The 10,236-nt window shown below is 35.4% G+C and overlaps 1 long non-coding RNA gene across 2 annotated transcripts; it reads right to left on the bottom strand.

The window, feature by feature from the left end:
- Positions 1 to 4,372: 4,372 nt before the first annotated feature.
- On the bottom strand, positions 4,373 to 7,582 carry LOC125648121 (uncharacterized). 2 transcript variants are annotated; one of them, XR_008796711.1, is made up of 3 exons: positions 7,401 to 7,582; positions 4,941 to 7,001; positions 4,373 to 4,555 (listed from the first exon to the last, which is right to left on the bottom strand). It is a non-coding gene; the product is annotated as an uncharacterized LOC125648121 (long non-coding RNA). The 2 variants fall into 2 exon arrangements; XR_008796712.1 differs by lacking the exon at positions 7,401 to 7,582 and having other exon boundaries at positions 4,941 to 5,122; positions 6,766 to 7,045.
- Positions 7,583 to 10,236: the final 2,654 nt, after the last annotated feature.

Here is a 10,236-nt window from a genome sequence, read left to right as displayed (position 1 = left end):
CTTAGGTGCTACAGTACAACCCAACTTAAAACCATGTACAAAACCCTCTGAAATAACTTTTAATTTTTTTTATCATAGCCCTGAAGTAAATGAACAAGTTTATTTATCCTGACTGGCGTTGGAAGATTTGAGTTTGTTTTGAAAGAATTGTGACATCTGACTTTGGGGTGGTTGCCTTTGCACTGCATGCAGTTATGTCGGAATTGACAAGGGTTGCGTGTGCAGCGTTCCCCTTTGTTAAACTGAAAACAGTATCTGACTCGAAAGGGCTGATTCAGTGCGGTCTTGTTTTGATATGCCTTTGGCATGGTTATAGCTTTAAGTCTTAATTCCTGGACTGGGATTTGCCATGGTGCAACAACAGATTCACGAAGTTTTCGAAAGTGTTCATCATACGCCCTGAAGGCATTCTCCCCATGTAATTGATGAATCTCTCTAACCATATGGCAGTACTTAAAGAGATGGGGTGCATCTTGAGGATATTTCTCAATGTAGATAGATGCGAATATTAAAAACGCATCTGTCCATTGAGTAATAGTGATTGGGGATTTATATTTTGGACCCTGTTGGACATTTATCACCCCGGTTGAAATTGACACCGACAAGGGTTCATCATGTGCACTAAGTAAAGACCTGAAATCTACAAATTCATTGTTCCAAATCTTTGTTTTGGTTTTTTGTGACACAATGGAACCCAGTGGGATGCCATCTGTAAGAGAAATTGTCTTACTTAAAGGACTGAAGTCCTTGTGAGAAGATTGGTCCCCAAGGAAAACTTGATCCAAAATTTCCCCCAGACTTAAAGTGGGTGCTGGCACACTGCGTTGTGATGTTGATGCCGTGTCCCCAGTTGTGGGCGTTTGGTTGCCCGAGGTTGTGGCTTCAGCTTCAATGTACAAATTATCTGGCTGTTGTTTTGAAATGTCCATCATCGCTTGTGCTAGTTTGTTGTAATCGATTTGGACATTGTTTACAGGTGTTGAAACCTCTTCAGGCTGGGCAGTGGCCGTTTTCAACCTCTTTGTTGGGTTCTTTGACTGCCTCTGCTGTCGTTTTGGTGGCATGGTTTAGTCCTGGAGAAAAAATAAAAGTGTAACTATTCACAGTGCATCAACATTACACTTTCCTTCACACAGTGTTTGATCTAATTCAGCATATTGCAATCACAAAATTATGCATTTAGATTCTTGAGACAATGACATCAAGTAACTTTGGGTGTTGCACAGGATCAATACACAGCCAGGAAATGACCGTTTGTCTGATGCAAATAAACTGTATATATAAAAATATAAAAGATTGAAGGAAATGTCTTTATAACATTCATTCATTCCAGAAGAGAAAGTTCAACTCATGTGTAATTAGGAAGACAGGCAATTAATGCACAATATCATTTGCCTTTGTGCAAAGTATAACAACAAACTACGACAGATGCATATGGCCCTGCATCTTGATCAACAAGAAAGTGCATGTGGTCCTGCACTGTCATGTGCATATGGTCCTGCACTACAAAATCAGTGCATATGGTCCTGCACCCTAAACCTTCATAGTGTATATGGTCCTACACTATTCCGAAGGTAAATTCTGAACTACAAAGCCAGTGCATATGGTCCTGCACCATAAACCTGCATAGTGTATATGGTCCTACACTATCTCCAGTGAAACACTGAAATGTAAACTCTGCAAGGCCATTAATCGGTCCCAATGTTTACAAGGGAGAACAGGTATTGTAATGAATAGCACTTGTACAGTTGTACTAGTAAATTCCTGTTTCTATTGTAATACAAACATGTGTTCAAATAGTAGCATATTTAAACAAAAATTGTTTGTTTCAACTTGTCATAATACATACTCATGTACCTATATTAAAGAAACCTATGCGAGGTTTAAATACAGCACTGAAAACATAAACATGAGTTTAAATTACGAGGTAGCTGTATTAGTTTCAAGAGTAGGACATGATTCAGTGGGAAGTATTATACTGGCCTGTCTTATTCTGGAAGTGCAGAACTGCAGAGCGAACACTCCGCCAGAAACGATGCATTGGAGATGACACAACATGGTGCTTTGATTGTGTGCGCAAATGTACCCCATCCCTGCACAGAAAGTCCAAATCTTTCCAAAAGCCTCTGTGATGCCAAAAATACACATTTTCAAGTTTTTTACATTCACTCATCAAGATTTTATTTATGGCGACAACCCGGTCATTAAAGTCATATGATGAAAGCCCATGGTTTCCGCCTAAACAATTGACCAATAATGACAGTCTGTACGCCTACACCAAGGTGAATGTAAGAAGCTAAGGATAAAATGTCTCGTGCTATTTTGGATGGACTGCTGAGCAAAACGTCGTTTTCACTTATCTGCACAAAACACATTTGTGGTAACACATCAAAGTTCAACAAATCTCTGAACAGACGACTGTCTCTTAACTTCAAGCCACCACGGGCATTCACTGACACAGTATATTGCTCGGTATTTAGTTTGAGATTAGCAAATTCACTTGAATTGACCATATAATTCCCTAGACGTCTTATAAACGAATGCCCGAGTAAACACACACGTAGAATATTTTGGTCGGCCATGTTGTGACACTCATCTCCGATGCCTGGATGTAAACCTATATGTTACCCAGTCTGAATTCGTAACAAGTCACAAAACTCACTTTCCAGAGGTTCTTCTGCAAATGACAAGCTGGTCATGTACGTCACGAAGTCCGAATACTCCCGGAAGATATGACAACATAAACTGTAAGGATTATCCGGAGGAAATTGAGAATAGATTCAAAAAATGTCAGCAGCTCGAATGGACAATAGACTGTTTCACGATAACTTTCGCACATGCGCATAACTACTTCCGCAGGGCAAAGCTATATTTAACTAACGCCTTTTATCGTACGAAGTACATATTTCAAGAGAGGAGAATAAATGGTTTTTATGTGAAAGTGTATGTGTTTTACCTTTTATATGTATTTTGGGGTTCCGATGTTGCGTTCTGATAACAATTAAGTAATATATTTTTAGAAATATACTTAAAAAATGTGCATTGAACTTGCTACCCCATAGGTATACACTGGAACTTCCGTGTTTACATTGACAACAAAAATGGCAAATCGGGAGATTTCTAACACAAAAAGATGAAAACCGTCAATGTTCTTATGGCTGAAATACAGATAAAGTTAAAAATGTATGCATGTGGAGAAGTCATCCCAGATATTTCAGGCAATGACCCCCCCAAAAAAACACACACACACACACTGTACTTCATATTTAACACTATTGTCTGATGCCACGCTCATATTGTCGTTTAAAGAAATTTATAGACACATGATTTTGAGACTAACGGAAGAAGGGGAACGGATAGAAAACCACAGAAGACTAGAAAAGGTGGTACAACACTTTGAAGCTGGTGATTTGTCACAGGTATCAATTTCAGTAATCAATATTTTTATAATAATTTTACATATAGGTCTACCATTTTTTTTTAGCGCAAACAAGATATACATTGACTCACGCAGTGAATTAGAGAAAAAATTAAACCTTCAATATAAATGTTTTAAATATAGAATTATTTATTATATTATCTTGAATGCTGTTTGTCAATGAAAACATTTCACCCTTAGTTTAATGTTATAGGCCTAGTGATTACTTATACAAAATCATGTCTAATAAATGAACTACTAATAATCTACACTGCACATGTGTACTTATATATAAATTAATATACACATATACAGAGACATACCCATATATTAATTATAGCCTAGAAAATGCCAAACACAGTAAAGTGAATAAAGAAAATGAATTAAAAACAAGATAAACAAACCACTCGCATATATATCGGGATTTGAGCAGAACACACATGTACATCTATAATTAGACTATTAATCATGATTTTTTTTTTAAAGATATGAATCCTTGGATTACATCTGACAGAATATTCTGTTTGGCTTCCATGAAGAAAACCAGGTATAGTGTGCATATGTTTGCTAGAGAGGAAAAAAGTATGCTATGCATACTATGAATGTCCTTTTGGGTAAGAGATAAGTTTTGATCTGGATCAACAAACCTATTTATAATATATTTTGTTCTAAAACTCTACTGGTATTTACAGGTACATTTAACTTTTAAAACTCCCTGGATTCAATATAGTCTAGCACATTCCTGCAGCCATGCACCCAACTGAGTAATGAATGGGAGGTGGAGTTCAGGGAGAGGAAAATAATCAACAATATTTCATCCTCAGATCCTAATAAAAAATCTTGATCTGGCTAGCTCCATGCAGCATTGAAAGCTGCTAAAAGAGTTGTTTCCCAAAACTGGTAACCATTATTTTGAATTTCAATCAGCATCACTGACATAAAAAAGTCAATACAATAATTATTAAATTTATTTATTAAAAGCATATTTAATGACAAACACTTTTAATCATTTAAAGTGCAAAACATATGCACACAAAATTGATAATTCATGGATGTTTATGTTTCAGATGTGGAATATCACTAACAAAGCTCCTGACATCATGGAAAGTGAGGTGAAAGTTGGTGTGACTGAGAATCCTGTAGAAAAAAAAGAAGATGAAAGCTCTGGTCTTATCTGAAGAAAAGTCTGTTTACAAGAATGAAAAAGACAGAATTTGATGTACAAGACTGCTTGATTTCTAAACAAATATTTCTTTATAATCTAAAATAACTCTTAATTTGGTAATAAATAAAACAGACATGTTCCTTTGAATAGGTTCCAACTGACACTCCTAAACATGCATTGTAATTACTTTATCTGTTTCCTAAAGTCTCGAGCCTAACATTTCATATTTTGAACAGTATGATAGTTATGTATAAATCCTACATGTACAGTATGAAACTTTTCTAATTATTTTTGCAAAAAAAAACTGTTTTAAAAAATGAAAAATTCCATGACAATGCTACTAATTTAAACACATACCAAAGCATTCAGCAATATCTTCAACATACAATCCGACTTTCCGTCTCATCAATGTGGCTAGAAACTGATCTATATGCTCCAATGACATCAGACATTTGGGTCGGGCCCTCTCACCAGGGGTAGCAGAAGTACGTCTCCAGTACACCATCTTTTCACACTTTAATAGGCACCAGGTAGCTCTACTGCAGATATAAATTCAACAAGATATGTTTCAGAAACATGTATGTTCCACATGGTGCAAAATTTATCAGGGTTATATATCATTTATGTACTTCATGTTCTTCAGATAGTGTAGAAGATGAATGTCACCTTTTACTTCATTGTTCCTCTTATTCAAATCTTAGAGTAATCTTTTTTACCAGTATCGGATTTAACCCCACTGTGATCAATATGTCAGATTTAGACAAAACAAAATTTCTATTATTAAATTTTCCAAGACAAACTGCAAATTTCCTGTTCTCCGCATACACCTACAGACAGTCTATCATATACCATAATAGTAAAAGCCATGCGTAATACGTGTACCACTGTATTTATTATTTAATGGGTTTTTTCTGTTAAAAGTGACATATTGGGCCGGGTGTTTAAATTCCTATTATTCTTTTTAATGTATTTTTCAATTCTGTAATGTATAAAACACATGTCACTATAATAAATCATTTACTTACTTACTTACTTATTAATTGTGGTGACAAAACAATTTGAGATATTGAGCAGACAATGTCTTTCTATATCCAGAGTGGATTGACCTTTGACCATCTGACCTCAAAATTAATAAAGTTATCAACTCTCTAAGATGTACCTGTTCACAAAGTTTGATGTTTGCCAAGCCAAGGATTCTTGAGATATGGAGCAGATAAGACTTGGTCTACAGACCGATAGATTGACAGACAGACCGACAAATGAAAAACAATATGCCCCATCTTTTTCTTTTCGAAAGGTAATATTTGTATGTAGATGTAAATGGACATAATGTAAAATTTTAAAATGATCACATTTTATTACAAATAAATACAAAAGTCATACCGGTACATGGATAATAATTAATTTCTAAATATATTTCTTCAAAGAATGTAGGTAATTGACTAAAACAATATACAATTTCACCTGATTTTGGGGTAGTTTATACATAGTAAAAGTTGTAGGCATAAAACATTCAGAACAACTGGATCCTGCATGTACATGTGTATTCTATTTGCATATTGTATTTACTAAACTCTTATACTGATATTGATTACCATTTCATATGTATTCACATAACATTATCATTATCCACTGTCTCTGAAACTGGCACTGCCCTTAGATGTGTGAAGCAATTGAATTCGGTTATTTATTATTGTATATTTCATTGTTAATTCAAATCTTGTTTCGGTCAGTATTTCATATATAATTATGATATGTGCAGTGCAGAAATGTGAATTTTTTTAATTTTTTTTTGAAATGTGAAATCTGACAGAATTAGTACTTCTGAATGATTGTTATTTATTTATATTGTTATAACTAATTGCTACTTAAACTGTACATGTCTCTCAAGGGCCCTTGATTGGTGAATAAACATATATATATATGTAGATAAAATATGTGTGTTGCATAATGAAAAATCAAGTAATAAGTCAATAATTTGAATTTCTTCAGCTTAAATTCTAAATTAATCACTTACTTGAATTACTGTCTTATGATAAACAAAAGTACAGAATCATTAAATTATAATCAGATGCTAATTTGAATCATGACATTCTTGAAATACATGCATATGTACATGTATTATCCATCAAATGAAATATTTTTATAAATTGACTAGTTTCTTTAATGCTATACTTTTTACCTTTTTGAGTATTCCTTCTGATTGCTTGGTTCTGCATTTCTGCATCAACAGACATATCCTTATGAGAACATGGTGAGAAAATAAGTCTCATTCTAGGGATCTGACATCAATGTGCCAAACCACAAAGTGCCCAGAACACACATAGATATATAGGAATGTTCATTCAGCATGGGTACAAATCCATCCAGATGCAGTGCCTCAACCAATTTCAACGTTTATGTGCATCTTTAGGAAATCTTAAAATTAAATATGTATACAAAGTTAAAATCTGCTGTACATTTATACATACAGACATTCGCTCATGTAAACAGACTTTCAGTGTATCTTAGCCACTGTTTATATGATAAAAAATATGAAGCAACCTCCCCTGCGTCATCTTCACAAGTCAAGGGTTATTGATTCGTTTAGTGCGAGGTAACGAATCAATAACCCTTGACTTGTGAAGATGCCCCTGCGTAGAATTTATCATATGTAAAGATCTGTACTTATGTGGCAACTATAAAAAATTTCGTCTGAGATTGATTTTACAAAGTGAAATTGATTTAGCGATCATTTAACCATGCAGCCCTCCTTCATGTGGCTACGTTTCTGATTTGAATTTCGAATGAAAATGAAGCAAATATCCTTCAATTCACCTTTAAAAACTTCTCCCCTTCTCTTTTCCTCTCGCATCGTCTCTATTAGAACACCTGTACACACTGCAACAACGTACTATTGCAAGATCTATGAGTTGATCAAAACGAAAGCAGCGTTTTCCGTAAAATGAAATTTGCCCTGCGGAAGTATTTATGCGCATGCGTTGACAGCAGCTCCGCAGTTACCGTGAAGGACTCTATAGATAAATAATGATCACGTGATGGTCAAAAGCTCGTTGATTGGTTGAACACACAGTAAGGAACAGGAACGAGGTAAAACTAGTTACATAAATGGAACACTGTAGATGTATAGTGTAAAACTAGGTAAATAAGAGACATTGACATATAAAACTAAACAAACAAGAACATGTCACATAAAGGTCATTATATACAATAATAACATTTTCAATGAACGAGGATGAGGGCGGGTAGGAAAATACCAAAGACATGGTTAATACTTAAGCAAATTTATAACGAACTTTGCATTAGTCGAACAAAATACGTACGCGTGTTGGACTATACATGTATACTGGGCGCAAAAGTTTTCTTATGTAAAAAAAAAAGTCAATAACTAAATGAAATGAAATAGTAGGAAAACTATCAAAACGATTAAAACGTGTAGAAATAGATTTACCCAACACTGCTTTTGCGTCTACAAATAATAAATGAATGGTATTCGAATGCGTTTATCTATGACCACATAGCGGTTACGAAGGCCGTGTGCATGCTGTCAAACAAATCGGTGTCAAAGGATTTAAGATGTATATGAAAGGTGAAGATGATGAACAGTGATCAATCTCATATCTCCTATAAGCAATACAAAATAGATAGTTGGGCAAACACGGACCCCTGGACACACCAGAGGTGAGATTAGGTGCCACGGAGGATTAAGCATCCCCTGTCGACTAGTCACACTCGCCGTGAGTCCTATATCCTGATTAGGTAAACGAAGTTATCCGTAGTTAAACGATGTCCAAACTTTTCAGCTGCTGAAATATCAGCATTGTTTGATGAGGTGGAGAAAAGAAAAGACGTTTGTTTTCAAAATAAATCTACAGTTCCAATGCTATGAAGGAACTTGGGGAGATGTCACTTCCAAAAGCAATGCTGTAAATTCAACAGATTATGCCTGGTCGGGGGACGAAATGAAGAAAAAGTGAATATGACTTAACAGCGAGAGTAGGAAAAAGTTGGCTGTGGGATATTCTAAACGAATATTGAGTTCATCATAAAGATCACATGTCGTGGTATAAGCGTATCAACCCTCCTTGTAGTCTAATATATTGTTTCTGTCCTTGAAACCACGTTCCCTCCGGATAAGCTACCTACCTCTTTGCAAAACATAGATCACCACCATGTTCAGTATACACTTAATACAAGTATCTAGATGTCTTAAGATTTCTAACAATCTTAAGATTTGACAGTTTTGTGAAAAAGCTATGATGGATCTTATGACAAAGTTTGGTCTTAAGACAGATCTTAGTTGTAAGATAGTTTTGTGAAACTGGGCCCTGGAACGCATCATTGTACATTCCTAGATAAATCACAAAAACCGATGGGAAAACTCCCCAGGGTGAAAATTGAAACTAAAATGAAAATACCCAAAACGGTATACAAATGGCAAGTCTGAAACAAGTACTTAGGTCATGTATATAGTACTGTAAAAATCACAAAATGTCATTAACAAATTTACTAGTTCAAAGATTGACCAGAATCGCAAATTACCATATATTCGTGAAACGACACACAATTGAGTGACCCAGAATGACAACTGAAGTTTAACCCGTTGAAGATATGATAATATAATTTTACTCACCGAATACCATTCTCTCACCAGAGGGCGCGTTACGCAAAGCTTCACATACACCTCTGGCACCGCTTGGAATCACGTGACAATATAATCACAGGATATAAACAATCATTCTCAGTTTCCTTTCCCTTTAAAAGTTCTGGCAACAGGTGATGCATCAGGCTCTTTTCATGGCCCACTGGCACTTTAATAAGTACATATTTACCATTTAGCTGTTTGTCTCTTATTTTACAAGTTTTATCGTATTTTTACAGCCTTTCTTACTTTTGATTCCATGTTTACATTTAAATCTCCACAACGTGAATGTACTACATTCATACGCATATTACGAAGTAGTTCCAAATTTATGATCAGAAAACGGCGATTTTAAACAATTTACAGTAAGCATCAATTTGATTGCACCAAAAACATTTCATAATATGACTAAATATTTAGTCCAAAACATAAATGTTGGATATTAGAAACTTTTACAAGATTTCTGTAAAAAGCCGTTGACAGAGGTGTAGTGCGAGGACCGCACGGAAATCTGGGTAGAGAATGACCGAATACTTGTTAAAAAATAACTCACAAACTTGAAAAACCGTCCGTCGTCCAAGGCTGTACATAGGTGGGAAAAGAGGCAGAGTGACGCGCTGCATGGCCGGAATACTATTGTTACACTTTGATTGGTCAATCTCTGCATGTCCTTAGACATGATGCAAAATGCTTATCATGCATCACCAAACTATATATCAGACTTTAACATTCAAATATGATACTTATTGATTAATATAAATTATTTTAAGTAAGCATATTTTTTTTACTTTGAGGAATGGTTCCTCTACCCAGAATCGCCTTGGACGTTGTTCCACGTGACACAAATATAGAAACCGATACCCCCCCTCTCTCTCTATCTCTCTCTCTCTCTCTCTCTCTCTCTCTCTCTCTCTCTCTCTCTCTCTCTCTTACAAGAACGATGCACAGCTAAAAAACTAAACAGCCAGCAGAGAGAGAGGGGCTGTTAACACGTGTCAGGTGGGGACGATT

This window comes from Ostrea edulis, chromosome 7, assembly GCF_947568905.1.
Source record: "Ostrea edulis chromosome 7, xbOstEdul1.1, whole genome shotgun sequence".
NCBI classification, from domain to species: Eukaryota; Metazoa; Mollusca; class Bivalvia; order Ostreida; family Ostreidae; genus Ostrea; species Ostrea edulis.
This window is presented reverse-complemented; position numbering and strand designations above follow the sequence as displayed.